Source organism: Grampus griseus, assembly GCF_964374135.1.
Source record: "Grampus griseus genome assembly, chromosome: 16".
NCBI classification, from domain to species: Eukaryota; Metazoa; Chordata; class Mammalia; order Artiodactyla; family Delphinidae; genus Grampus; species Grampus griseus.
Genome location: NC_139010.1, coordinates 82,982,192 through 82,997,804, shown reverse-complemented (window position 1 = coordinate 82,997,804; position 15,613 = coordinate 82,982,192).

Genomic DNA, 15,613 nt, shown 5'->3' with positions numbered 1-15,613 from the left:
GTGAGAATTTTCCTTGAGTCCTGAAAAAATTTACTCTTCCGTATTTTTCTATCTTTCCCTCCCTCCACACTTTCCTTCCTGCATAAAATTAAACAAAGCTAAGAGCCAACAGATAAATGAAGCATCCTTACAGAGACATACTAGTCGTATATTGCATTTGTGGAAAGTCCCCCCAAATGTTTACATCTTGTCTGAACTCTTTTCCCAGTGCAGAATATTCCGAATATCGAGTAGTTAAAACTCCCAAATAAATAATAGATGCACCGTCACAGGCGCCTGAGACACCTTTACATACATCACTCTGCTCAGTGTTTGAGGCTTATGTAGCTTCCACAGAAAGGACAAACACACACTCAAAAGTAAAAAGAAAATTAATTTAAAAATATATTGGCAACTTTACTGGACTATGTATTCTCTCTGTTTCATCTATATTTACATAGAGCACGAGCCCAATCCTGAAGGCGTGTGCAAGCTACGTTAAGTGGTGGCTCAGAGAGAAAAAGAACCCTTAAAAACTGAGTAAATTGTGAGACCTGCACAGATGCCAGGCTCCGTGGCACGACCCTGTGTCCAGGAGATATTTCTGTTCAATTTGGCTGAAGCTTTCTTATAAAAATGCTTCTTTAGTTTCACTGTATATCTTTCCTAGGAAAGAAAAAACGCTCTAGAGCAAAAGAGGTTTATCTCAATGCGTTCTGAAAGAGTTTTGGTTCCGTAGTTTCTCTGTGGCTATCTCCCCTCCCACACCTGCCCCCATTCGATTCTCCCCGAGGCTAACAATTTTATATCCAAAGTAAATCTGGCTAAAATTAAGAAACGGAGCATACAGCTGCCCTTACTCGTGGCCCACAGATGTTACCAAAATCTGATTAAAAAGCCCTTAATCTCCTGCTGCACCTTTTCATTAGTGTAATAATCATTTTTTCCCCCATATCTAGCAGAAGGGGGGAAGCGGAAGGAGAAGAGGAGGTTTTGATCATCAGCCTTGCAAACGTGCGTGGATCCTGGCAGGGAAAATGAGGGGTTGAGGTAATCCATGTGCTGAAATATTTTTGCTTCTTTTTCTAGAAAGTGTGCAATTTGGTCAGGCAGAAAAAATTGAACAGAGCCTTCCAAGCAATAAATCACTGGATTGCTGGTGACATTCATACAATGCGGATATAGTGTTAACTGTATGAGTCAGCCAGCCCCCCCTGCACCCAGCCTGTCCCTAGGAGGTGACCTTGTGACGGTACGGTAATCAATCATCCTGGCGCAGGACACACTGTTTTTGTTTAATATTACACTATTGGAATATATAGTAAACAAAGTGTAAAGGAAATTTGGAGTACAAGCACTGTATAAGGAACGCTGAAATACAGTTGCTGCCTGTGGAGAATCCCCCTACTCCCTGCAGCCTGTGAACCAGGAGTTTACCAGCTTACACGCCCGGCACATCGGCATCTCCGGGCTGCTGTTCCGGGTGCGGAGCGTTGAGCACAGAGACAGTAGTTAACATTTTAAGGGAAATAAAACCAGAGCTTGGCAGAGACAGACTGGAGACACAATTCACAGCCCTCCTTTGGAAGAGATTTTTGAGGTTCCTCTCTTTATGTTTTTTCTGGTTGTTTTTTCACACTTCCCTTTAGTATTTTTCCGACCGAAAGCCTTGGAAAGAAGGGAATTTGAGATCAGAAACACAAATTCAGCCACACATCCCCACAAGTCCGCACCCCCCAGAATATTCTGGAAGGGAAATGAACCAGGAAGCGGGTTGAGTGTTTTGTGTGTTAATACAGGTCAGCTCCTCCAGACCTCATGCACTCCGTTCGGAGAATCTATTGTCTTTAAAGTGAGTTATACACGCATAAAGCAGGGACACAGAAGTGGGAACACGGGGCCTTTTTAACTGGCAGCCTGTTATTTTCTGTGTGGGCTGCTCCCGGGCCAGGCTAATGCATGACATTCGTTGCTGCTGATGAGACCCAAATTTTATCAAGGAGATTTTCAAAGAGAAAGAGGTTTAAATAAATTACTCATGAAAAGTAAAAGGAGCCTCTTTGTTTCTCAGTCGGTTCAGCGTTTCCTCCAGGTGTCAGCCCTTTCGGACAGGATGTTGCAAAACGTATTTTGATTCTGTTTGTTAAGAACACACCGACACACCTTCCTTAAAAAATCGTGGGATTGGATTTGTTTGGGATGTAATATCATCAGTGGGGATTTGGAGCCTAAGTGAAGGGGAGAATTGGACTCTAAACACGCGTAGGTGGGGAACTTTTCACAGTCCACCGAAGTGGCACGTTTTAGTTCACATCACATCCAAACAATTTCTCCCCCACGTATTGGAGTTTTCCCTGTTTTTCATGGAAAATCAGCAAGTCAGAAACAGTCAGTTGATTTTTACAGTGTGAGTTCTGGGGCCTCTAAATGAGTGTGATAATCATACAATCCGAAGGGAAACAATGGTGGAGGATTTAAAATCAATGTCGCGAAATGTATTCAGAAAGATCGACAGCCACACATTTCCCGCGTGGGCATGGAGCTCATTTCAGTCGCTGGAAATGAGGTGCCAGGATGTCACGTTCAGGTCGTCTTGGAGCCTCAGTGAGCAGCGGCGCTCCCGTGGAGGCGGGGCGGCGAAGCCCCTTCTTGCCCAGGACTCGGGTGGGAGGAGAGGCCATCTGCGGGGGATGTGCTGGGTCTAACAGAAGCCGTGAGCTGGTTGGACAATGCTAGGAAAAGTCTGGAGAGAGGGGAAATCAGAGGCCACACGCGTCCATGCAAACAGCCCCATCCACTGCACAAGCCTGGCTCGGCTAGGTCAGGGCAGGTCCCCTACTGACTTGCACAAGTTGAGGTGGTTTGGTCAGCTTTTGACAGCAGGTCAGCTAAGATATGGGGTGCGTGTGCGTGTGTGTGTGTGTGTAAGTAAAGCTTTTACCTAGCCAGAAGGGAACCCCACTTCTATTTTATATCCAGCATCCTTAGAAGAGGCAGCACACAACAGATTTTCCAGTAGGAGGGAGGATGGAGGAACACGGCAACGGGGATAAATGATGCCTTGTCTGGGACCAAAACTGCCTCCGGGAAGCAAGGACAGAGACTGGGGAACAGCAGGAAAATACGTGAGGGGCAAGGACACGCACATACACATGCATGTGTACACACACACACCGGGCACACACACCAGGCATATACATCATGTACATACACACCATGAACATACACACACACCAGGCACACACATACACAGACCATGCACACACACACCATGCACACATACACACCAGGCACACACGTCATGCACATACACACACACGAGGCACACACACACATACCTGGCACACACCACACACACACCATGCACACAGACACACATGCCATGCATGCACACACACACCATGCACCCACATACACAAATGGCCTACTCTACACTGAGTAGAGTTTCTCCAGCACAGTCCCTGGCACCCGCAGCAGGTGGCCCCAGGGCCAGGAGGAGCTGGCGCCTGCCTCTGCAGGGCCAGGAGAAGACACATGGGACACAAATGACCCCTGCTTTTTTTTCCTTTGTGACGATCCAGGAGCCCCAGAAGCAATGCTGTGTCCAACTCTGTGAATTCCGAACATTTAAAAAATCCGTGGTGAGTCAACACGTGATCTTCCAAACCGTCTTTGAGGAAAGAAGCCCACGAAATGTGGTCAAGTTTTAAGTGGTAAAACCTCTTGCAAAGCTCTCTCACTTGGAATCGACACTATTTCCATCCTTTCCTTATTGAAATACGTGTTGCGGTGCGCTCTGCGCTTGCGACAGGAGAGTTCATCGCCTCTCTGACTAATCAACTCCTTCATAAGCTCTACGGTTATTTTAAATACGTTATTCTTCCTGCCCTCAGCACTTTTTTCTTGTTGCTAAACCTTCCTGGGGCAGAAGTTGTTCTAGGTATCATGCCTCAATATACAATACTATTCTTGAAAAAATGCTACCGTTTCCCCCCCAGCAGGGGCGAATTGAGAGCAAGCGGTCTTAATAGGCAGCAAGAAATCTACAGGCAACTGAATCCAATTTGCATGGCTTTAGCTGCGCTAAAATTATAGTCTCAAAAGGGTAAATGCAAAAAACCTGGTCTATCTTTGTGTGTTTAATTATCTGACTTTTAACTAGCAAATTTATAATTGCTACAACGAGCATTTAAAATATTTTGGGCAAAAGCGGTGAGCGTTTTTCAAATTACTGATAAGAAAACTATTTGAGCAAATAAAAAAACATGAAAAAATAAGACCATAGAAATTCATTTTCTGTAAAATGAAAGGTAACAAATTATTAGCATCTTGTTGTGATTCTGTTTAATCCACCAACATTCCCAGAAGTCCCATACTTAATATAAATATGTTTATGTAGTTTTTAGAAACAGAAAGTTAAAGTCTGAGACAGAATTACCATCTCCTCTCACTAAAGGACACGCATTCAAATTACAGCTGAAACTGGACAATACTCATTTGAAGGTCTAGTGTTATATTGAAAAAGGAAATCAAAATATCAGATTCATTGTTTAGCCTGGAAATTCCTCACAAACAATAAAAATGGAGTGTCTATAAAAAATGTATTGTTTTCAACCTTAAGGGGAGAAACAAACATTATTCTTCAAATTTGCTTTTCCTTTAAAAGTGTGGAATGACTGGCTTCCTGTACAATGCCACTCCAGAAGCAATTTATTGATTTAAAATAATAGTAATGTGCACTTTTGAATCTTACCTCCAAAGACCTTGAACATGAAATATTCCAAACAAAACATCAAGAAGAGACGTATGACTCAAGCAAAGCAATTTGTAAATTTGTTTCCAGGTTCTTTTTTTTTTTTTTTTTGCATGAGGGGCGCATTCTAAATATCTCTCACAAATGTTTGTTCAAGGAACACAATGCAGACTTTGGTCAGTTATGTTTCAAAGGACACACGCAAATGAAGTACTTTGTACAATAATGAAATATTTGCTCGTCTCAGGTAGTTGGCAAAGAAAACAGAGCCACATGTTTAGAGTTTTTAATCTTTTGTTTCATCAACGCTATTGTCAAGCCTGCTGTAATGTACCTTTGGAAAGAAAAGCAGAGGCCTGCAGAATTATTTATTTTGTATTAAGAAATACATTGATAAGCTTTATCAAGTATCCACATTTTCAATAGTTTTTCTAAATGTCAAAGATATTCTTTTTGCATTAAATAAAATGGGGGAGAGAGAGAGAGAAGTCCCCTGACAGGTTACCTGGAATTCAACATACAAAGACTCTCAGAGCCGTACGGGTTTCTTTGCAGAATCACATTACCTACCTATTGCAAAGCTTCAAATCTTTGGGGAATGTTCATTTTCGCTCCCGACCTGTCGCTGGGTCCCACCTCCTGGAACAATAATGGGTGTCAGGTAGAGTTTGGACGAGAAAGGATTAAGCTATCACCCCCCCTGCTGTGTGTTAATTTATTGCTTCAGACATTTTCATATCTGATTCATTTTCACCCACTCCGCTGCGGTTGCACAAAGTTCTCGGGCTCTGCCAGTTCAAGTGGCCCTGGAGTGTGAATCCCTGGCACCGGCAAATGGCTTTCTTCACAGCACACGGCTCAGGTATGACCCTCGGAGCGCACAGCTGAGCTCGCCCCCGGAGCAGGGAATAGGCCACGGTTCCCGGCACACACGCCGGCCCCGGGGAAGATGCTTAGGTGTGACACCAAAGCCAAAAAAGGGGCTTTTCAGTAAACAAGAAAGGAAATTGTGATGCTGCAGGTGATCCCAGTGCTAGACGTCCTTAAGAAATGGTGTGATTTCCTCGAGAAAATACAGGGTCACGGCTGCTTGGAATTTACATCAAAAATACATTTTCCCTAGTTTTGTTTTGCGATTATGTAGGACCTGCTGGAGGAGAGGTGTTCGCTTCTATTTGTAAAGGACGCCCAGTGTTTCTGTCTCTCTCCAGCTTTGCCCCAGGCTCAGCTACCTGTGTGGCTGGGATGGAAGTAGAGGCAGACACCCCAGGCAACCAGGGAGGCCTTGGGGAGGGGCTGGAGCTGTGTGGGGTTCTTCCGCTTCTCTAAAATATCCCCTAGGCTGATTTTAAAAGAAGACTTCATCTGGACAGCTACGTGGGACCAGCGAAGGAGGAGATGGTGGCAAACCAGAGAGGCAGTGGAGCCCAAGTCCCAAGCCGGGAAGCGTCAGGGGGCCGTTTGTGTCTTCAGGAGGAGGGTGGGCCCTTCATGTCTGTCTGACTCCCTTTGCACTCCCTTTGAACTCCCAGGGAAACAAAGCAAGTTTTCGAGAGAAGCAGCTGGTGAGGCTCCTGGACATGGGGACAGGCTCCCTGTGCAGGGGAAGGGCTCCCGGCTTCTGAGAATAATCACAGGGGCGATGCTTTTTTTCCATCAGCACACCTCTCCTTATAGACTGACCCTTACAACTCGCCTGGGAGAGCTATAGGTGGAGAATCTAGCTTGGTTTTATATCGAAGGCTCCTATTTTAAAAGCTGGCAGATAACCGGAGCACATTTTTACCGTTTTCCTTCGATGAACAGACACAAACCCTCATCATTCCAGGTGCAGTGATGAACGCACGGCCGGGGAGGGTCTTTGGGCCTTCCCCTCGGGCGACTGGTTTGAAAAATCAGGCCATGACTTTTATAAGCACCCACGTCTGGCTTGCTAGTTAGGAAGTCATTGCTGAGTCACATGTCAGGAACACTCAGGAACACAGACCAAGCACTGTCTAACATGATAGGAAAAAGAAAAAAAAAAACTGCAGAGCCCCAGTTTTTGGTGGTGGTTTTTAAAGTTCCAATGCTCCGGTGAATATAGTGAATGCCGGGACAGGTGCCGATGTCCAGGGCACGATGCACAAAGGGGCATATATACATGTGATGTACATATACCCGGCATCTGTGATAAATCAGGTCTCACATAAAGCAAGCGTTTAACAAGTAATCAATTATTAAAGAATAAAATGCAATTAATATTGGGTCCCACGTCCTTCCTTAGATGAGCAGTATAAATGCCTGCGGGTACTGGTCCAGGCCAAGGTATGTATAGAAGTCCTCCCTTCAACTTTATTGAATTTCTACTAAGATGGCAGACTAAAGTGATTTTCAACACTTTTCAATTGGATTTATGATTTCTGTGTCATCCACCCTGTTTCTGACATTAGGAAATATTTAACACGAGGGAATCACTCCATGACTTTTTTAAACTATACGATAAAACATTTTAGTCTCCTCTCTTTCTGAAATCCATAAATGGCTAATTTAATCTCATAGTCATGCAACTGGAATCTGTGAGCTTCATCGGCTAATCGTTTGGCACCGTTCTGATGTTTTAAATCATGATGATATATCGCGTGACCAGGACAGAGGCCTTCATCGTGGAGATCAACTCTGGCCCGCGGCCCTGGGCTTGTCCTGGCTTTTTCGGTAAAAACATAAAATCTTTGCCTTTGGAGCTGCAGTTTGGATGAGGCCACGTTTCGTGAACGCTGTGTCTGCATCGGAAAGAATTTGGAAGGCTTGCAACAAGCAAGAAGGCCCTGTGAACGGGAGATCCAGGGTACCCTGGTCATCCGTAGAATTTGGGAACTAATTGTGAGGTATTCCTGAAATGTTAAAAAAAAAGCCAACTTCTATTTCAAGACTTTTTAAAAATATTTAAAACCAGTTTTCTTTTCTTTTCTTTTCTTTTTTAATCTGTTGAAGAACTCTCCATGATCATCGCTCTGATTTTAAAGCTGGAACAAAGAAGTCAAAATAGCTCACCTCAGGGCTGCCCTGGTGGCGCAGTGGTTGGGAGTCCGCCTGCCGAGGCAGGGGACGCGGGTTCGTGCCCCGGTCTGGGAGGATCCCACATGCCGCGGAGCGGCTGGGCCCGTGAGCCATGGCCGCTGAGCCTGTGCGTCCGGAGCCTGTGCTCCGCAATGGGAGAGGCCACGACAGTGAGAGGCCCGCGTACCGCAAAAAAAAAAAAAAAAAAAAAAAAAAAAAAAAAAATAGCCCACCTCTGTTTTTCAGCCTTTCAAAATGTGACAACCAGTTCAATTTTAGCATTTGTAACAAAGATGGCTGTGTTGATTTTTGGCCTTTTGGGAGGCATCTGGATGGTCTGATTCAGAAAGGGAGGAGACAGAGCTGGACATTTGTGTGTAAATCCATCTCTATTGCCCCTTCCCCTTGCTCTTTGGCTAATGAACAGCGCGCCCGTCAGCTGTGGCTATATTTTATCTGCGACTTAGGGACTTGCTGCAGTTTTCTGGGAGGCTGCTGCTGACTGAGCCGAACGTCTGTGTGTCTGGTTCCGAGGCAACGGCTCGACACAGCGGGGCCAGCCTGTTGTACCTCGCGTATCGACTGCGCGCTGGCCCCGGATGGTTCATTTCATATATCATTCCCAACTCGCAGCGCTGTTTCCTGAAGTCAAATAGCCCTCTCCTTCATGCCCATCATCACAAATCATTTTGTAATCCAACTCCCCAAGTCGCGTTAGGACACGGGCAGGGCAATAGAAGTCACGGTGGTGGTAGAGTTGCTGGGACCAGCCAGCTCGGGAGGCAGAGAAATGTCTCAGCTCGCTACCTGGCGGGGACATGGATGCAACAGGCCACCAAGGCTGGGATGTCTTGTTAATTTTTCATTTCAACGGGACCAGGGTGGGAGTGAGAAGGCTCAGCAGGGCCCCACCTTCTCACCCTCTGGGTCTCTGTCCTGGGAGCTCAACTTACGACAGAACTTTGTGCCTGTTTGGGTCTCAATCCCAGCAAAGTTCAGGCTGTAGAAAGGCAGGTTGGGGGTCACGACCAGCTCGACACACCCACTCCCACAGTGCCTGCTGCTGTCACTAACCAGTCGTTGGCAAGTTGTCACCACCGGAGCGCTGGGGCTGTGAGAAAAGTGGCACCTGGGTCCCAGGAGAGGGTTTGTCATGGACTTTGGAAGTCAGCCACCGCCTGCCATCTTGGAGGCTGCAGGTGAGTTACCTGCCTGGACTCAGAGCTTAGCGACCAGACATCCACACCTGTGCGGGCTCAGCGAAGCTCTGGGCAAGGTTAGTTTCTCTGTTTCTGTACTCATCTTTAATATTTTGAACTTATCCTTTTAAAAGAACTACTGAGAGAAAACCATAGCAGAGTAAGGAAAGGAGCCTTACGTTCCCACCTCTCCACCGTCAAATAACCATTCACACAAACATCTGTAATTTATAAAGCCTCCATCACTCGCACACATTGGGGGGATCCACGGTGTCAGAGGCACTGAAACATGATGTGTCATGCTAACCCAAGTACACCAAATACAGAAGACATTTCATATAAAGGTACCGATTTTGGTGCAAAAAATAGATTAATATTTGAAACTGATTTTTTCCTCCTACCTCTGCCATTAATTGGTTTGGGGTCTGGTATGTGGTGATCTCGATGGGCCCAGCTCTGACATTCTCTGACTCGGAGGGCTGATCCCCCTGACTTTCCTCCCCTTGCCGTGTCATCTGAAGTGTGAAATGGGAAGACAGAGGATTTATACCACCAGCCTCTGTCTCTGTGTTTCCCAGACGTTCTCATGGTGCTCAAGGCCAGATGCCCGTTTGTTCTTCAGGACATCAGAGCAGCCTTCCTTGGCTGATGGCTAATGAGTGGCCGTCTCCATAATCCGTTCTGTGGTCACTGCAGGAACCCTTCTCCTCCCTGCTTCCGTAAAGTGTGCCACCCGAGGGGAAGGAAAGCAACTCTTGGGGCAATCGTTTGATCCTAACTGTGACCCTGCACTCCGCCTGGCGAGTGCAGCCCCTCACAGCCCCGTGATACCTCGGGAACACGATAGAAGCTGTGCTTGTCTTTTCTTGCTCAGGAGAAACCGAGTCCCAGAGAGGTGATGGGTGTCCTGCTGGAGCTGCCATCCAGAGAGAGCCAGGACACCGGACGTCCCCGAGCTGTAAGAGCTGGGCTTTTCCCAGGCTTGTCAGCCACACGTGGCAGTGACGAGGCCCTTCAGTCACACGTCGGGTTCAAGGAGCCTGAGTCCCTGCTTTCTTGGCCTCAGTGAGCCTTCTCCACCAACACCAGCACTCGCCTCCCCCAGTACCCCACGCCCCACACCTGCTCTGAGCCTCAGAGAGGGGACGGCCTCTCTGATGCTCCACATTCAAACGGGGCTCTGGATCTCAGCTCTCATCCTGCTTCCGAAAAGAGGAAGTTGTCAGGGTTTAGGCGTTACCTTTTTCTTTCTTTCTTTCTCCTTTATTTTGATATTATAATATACTGTCCTTACTTAGATAAGAAAACCACATTTGTTTATATACTACATTTTCAAAGAAAGTAAATGCCATGTTCCTTGAACTATTGTCAAAATTACCAGTGTAGCTAAATATAGAATATTTTAGTAATAGCTTTTTTTCTCTCTTTTTTTAAAAAAAAAGACACTTTTTTAGAGTAATTTTAAAAAATTTATTTAATTAATTAATTTATTTTTGGCTGCATTGGGTCTTCTTTGCTGCACACGGGCTTTCTTTAGCTGTGTTGAGTGGGGGCTACTCTTTGTTGCAGCGCGCAGGCTTCTCATTACCGTGGCTTCTCTTGTTGCAGAGCACGGGCTCTAGGCGTGTGGGCTTCGGTAGTTGTGGTGCGTGGGCTTAGTTGCTCTGCGGCATGTGGGATCTTCCCAGACCAGGGCTCGAACCCGTGTCCCCTGCATTGGCAAGCAGATTCTTAATCACTGTGCCACCAGGGAAGCCCTGCAACCCTGATTTTAGACTTGATTTTAGACTTCTGACCTCAGAGCTGGAAACAAACAACTCTGTTGCTTTAAGCCACTAGGTTTGTGGTCGTTTGTTACAGCAGCAATAGAAAACTAATACCCTAGCAAAGAATGTGTTCCTCTGGGAACTGAGTCCTTCATTCTCGTGGGAATTCCAGTGGTTCTTAGTGGGCCTCTGTTTAATCTTCCTCTGACTCTTGTAAAACCCACGTGCTGTGTTGGGAAGTGGAGAGCTGACTCTGATCTCCATGGACAGCACAAGCCAATCCAAACCATTTCTGAGGTTCGAAAGAGCAGGGTTTTCAGTCTTGATGGTTAAAAAATGTGTGCCTTTCTCCTCACTGATTGGCCGCCCATTTGCTGCTTCTGACTGGGCTTAAACCCAAGACAGTCTCTTGAGAAATGCCGATCACGTGAGATTGTCCAACTAACAATATTTGGATAAATTCTGGGTTAGCAACCAAGGTTTTAGATGCCCTTCCAACCCAAACGTGGGAACTGTGTGAAATTTACACATCATTCCTTAGTGGTCTGCGGGATCTGCACAAGTTGTGAAATGGGAACCAGGAGAGACCTGGAGAGCAGCCCCGGTCATGACCCTGGGGCAGGGGAAATTGCTTAAAACCCCATCGTAAATATACCCTGCCCCTCGGATGCAGAGCCTGGCAGAGAGAACAGCGCTGGGCTGCCAGAGTGTGTGCCCTGAGCAGCACTGTGTGTGCTTTTCAACCAAGAGTGCGTGAACCAACAAGATGGGGGTGACCACACTCCCCCAGTAAAACCCACTCACAACAGCCCTCACTGTGGAGTGTCACCGGGTTCCCTAGTAAATGCTAAGCTCTGCCCCACTTTTAATTATCTCCTTCCTGATTTCTAGGCTTCCCACCCTTTGCTAAATGGATCTTCTCATGATATTTTTCAACCAAAGAGGGCTGGAAAAGCCACCTAAATTGCATGAGGTTCGCACATTGCTAATAGCGTATTCTTTCTACTAAAATCCCCTTCAGACCTTCTGGGACAAGGCTTCTCCATTCTGCTGGATGGAATGAAGCATCTGGGGAAGCCCAGCCTGTTGGTAACAAACATCATTTTTGTGCTACCCCCCCCCCCGCCCCCTGTACATTTTGGGCTTTCAATACAGCTTGTATGTACGTCATCTGTTGTTTTAAAATTTTTGATAAGCTGGTTAGATTCAATAGTAAATAAAACACTAAATAATGGTAAAATTTATTTATGGGATGCACCCTATGTCTCTCTCTCTTTCTCACACACACACACACATATGCTCCCGTGGAATCGTAGGTGAGGCTCAATAGCTTCAATTTACCTTTGAAACTGCGTCTTTAACTCTGCAGAAATTGTATGAAACACGGCAGGAGAAAAGTCAAAAGGAAAATGTGCTCAAAGTAAAACCTCAATTCTGATAGACGCAGCTCCAGTTTTCACCCTTCTAGTTGCTGGAAATGGTTCGGTAACAGTCAGGTCACCCTTGTGCTGTTGAGATTTTCGTCAAAAGACCAGGAAAGAGGATCAAACCTCAGTGATGATCCTGAATCATCCTCGAAATTCTTGCTGCTGATTCAGCGCAACGTGAAAGTCTGATCCAGTTACCATGACGTCATACAATAGGGACACGCCAGGCTTTCGACAGGTTTCCAAGGCAGCCATTTAAGAGGAACTGATCTCAGCTGTAATTCACTGGAACTTCCCTCTGTCTGTTCCATGAGCAGTTAAAACACAGAGAGAATTACGGGGCTACATTGTGGCCTGAGCAGAAACTTTCTACAGCTCAGGGACTGCCATAAACGCCATGAAGTTCCATAAAAACCTTTTAAAATAACCAATTCAGTAAGACAACTGGAAAAAAGAATTAAGAAAGATAGTGAATCAGAAATTGGTGGGAATCTCTGAGAAGTAGAAGGAGATAGATGTGAAATGAGAAAAGCCTTAGCCCACAGCCCGTGAAGGGGACCCCTGAGATAGGCAACCATGGAACTTGGGGGCCCCCAGCACAGTGTTTGCAGGAGCTGTGCTGATCGGAAGCCCCTCCGCACCTAGAACTGGGCACTGGGCAGCTTCAGAACGTGCCCAGGATTGAGCCAGAAGGAGGAAATTGGAGCTATGGAGGCATAAGCTCCCAGGAGTGTTGCTGGGCCCCATGTCTCCAACGCAAAAGAGCACGAAGGGAATAGGAGACAGCATTTAACAAAGAAATAATGAGAAAATATTTCCCATAGTTGAAGAAATACCTGTGTCTTCCTGTGGAAAGGAAGGTGGAAAGACTGAGGGCTGAGCAGGGCAGGTGAAAAAAAGATGGGAACCCAGTCTTGTTACTGTCGAATGTCTAAGCTCCAAAGGTAAAGAGACACGAATAAGGGCTTTCAGGGAAAGGAAAAAGGTACAGGTATTTATAAAGAATCAAGAATCACATTGACTTGAATCTTCTCAACAGCAACACAGGCGTGATTTTCCCAAAGTTCTCAGGGGAAAAAACACTGGAGTGATTTTTTCCAAAGTTCTCAGGGAAAAGGATTTTGAGCCCAGAATTGTATACCCAGCCAAACTGGCATCCAGTGTGAGAGCAAAATAATGGCATTTTCACTCTAAAGAGACCCAGAAAGTTTACTTTCTGTAGAGTCTCTCTGGGGGAATAACTAGTTAATAGACTCCAGAAAAAGAGCCAGAGGAAACATACAAGTTTAGTTATTGACTCAGTTTAACTGAACACGTCCTTTTCTGCAGGCGAGGTAGCCTCTTAGAACCTCAGTTTTCTTAACTGTAAAGTGAGGTAATAATAATCTTAATTGCAAAGCTGTTATAAGGACTAAAGAAAATGAAAGTAAAGCTACTAGGAGACTCCTAAACAGCAAACGTCTAAGTATTTGCAAATTTCTAAGTTATACAGACTGGGGACTTTAGTATGTACAAGAATGAACATCTGAGTTTATGGCGTTCAAGGGAGAAATGGCTTATTAAACTACACGGACTTTTTTTCCATTTTGTTAAATTTGGAAAAAATTCAGCTCTGTCAGATTGGCCCCTTCTGCTCCAGGTGCTCCGCTGAGCACGAATAGATTAAAGGGAGGTGCGGCGAACAGACTGCGGCAGCCCCTGCCTCCTGCTTAGCCCTTCCTTGGAGTGTGAGTGGGACCTGCTCATGCTTCTGCCCAAAAGTGCACAGTAAAGGTGCTGGGAAGTGTGGACGCAGGATGTGACTTCATTACATTCGCCTTGCCGAGTGGCTCTTTCCCTTAATGATTGAAGATGCAAATTGCCCTATTGTGAGTGTCATATGGAGAGGGCTATAGCAAGGGGCTGAGAGCAGCTTCTGATCAACAGCCAGTAAGAAACTGCGGTCCTCAGTCCTTACCCACGAGGAGAGGAATACTGCTGACAACCATGTGAGATCAAAAGTGGCCAACACCTTGGGCTTCTCTGGTGGCTCTGTGGTTGAGAGTCCGCCTGCCGATGCAGGGGACACGGGTTCGTGCCCCGGTCCGGGAGGATCCCAACATGCCGCGGAGCGGCTGGGCCCGTGAGCCATGGCCGCTGAGCCTGCGCATCCGGAGCCTGTGCTCCGCAACGGGAGAGGCCGCGACAGTGAGAGGCCCACGTACCGCAAAAGACAAAAAAAAAAAAAAATGTGGCCAACACCTTGACCGCAGCTCTGCAGAGAACCTACCTAAGCTGTGCCCACAGAAACTGTGAGATGATGAGCGTGCGTTGGGTTAATCCACCAAGTTTGTGGTGAGCACTATTACACAGCAGTAGACAACTAACAACAGATAAGAGAAGGGCTTTGAGAATCTCCTCTTCAAGATAATCTGCCAATAGTTTTTAAAGTGGTGCAGGTATTAGAGAAGAACAACAGCGCTTTCTTTATCTTTTGGCTGCAGACTCTAGATCACAGTTACGTGGCTAGCAAGCTATAGAGGAAGAACTGTGAAGCACACTTGGAATGTGAGCTGTGGATTTTAGAAGAACACTGGAGAGCGCACAGTGAGTTCTGCCATCTGTACCCAGAACCTTCACTTCGTGCAGAGTAGAAAAATGTAGCATTGAATGGATTTGCATTGTTGGGGAAGCACAGTGATAGGCCATGACCTTCAAGTGCTTATGTAGTAGCTGAAATCACAGCATCTCATGTCCTAGCTCTATTAGAGGGAATAAAACGTCTGTCTAAATACTAGAGAGAGAACATCTTCACAAATAAAGATATTTGAAGATATCACGCACCGAACACCTTTCCACCTGCTTGCTTAAAATAATGTAGTCATTAGGCAATAAATGTTTCTAATAAAGTATGAAAATGATTGTTTGCTTTGCTGCTTGTATGAACTCTCATTTCTCTTTTTGTGATATTGAAGCTGACATTTGCTTAGCCTTTATCAGTGGAATATTTAATCAAGTCCAATCTCCAAGAAGCAAGAGGAATTTTTATTTTATTTAAAACCTGTCCCCCACGTAAAAGCCCTGGGAAGTAGGACACGGCCCACAGTGAGAATCTGGAGAGACTCTTGCAAGGAAGGGGTGTCACTGGGGTGTGGCCAGCAACTGGGCTCGGTGACGCAGAGGTAGCTTTGAGTTTTAAGTTGATGCCTGGGACACACAGATTAGGAATTTACAGAAACTTCTGTGAGCAAGCATGCCTTCATTTTTGTAGTTGAATTGTTGCAAAAGTATGTGCAACATACTTGGTTGGTTTTTAGGTGAAATTTGTTCATGCCATTCTCCCACTGCAAAACCTTCAGTGTCTCTCCAGGGTGGATGGGATTGAGTGCAATCTCCCAAATATAGCTGACAAGGACACCCATTATCCACACGTAGCTCTCTTCTTTCCCTACTTCCTGTGGCCCCTGTCTA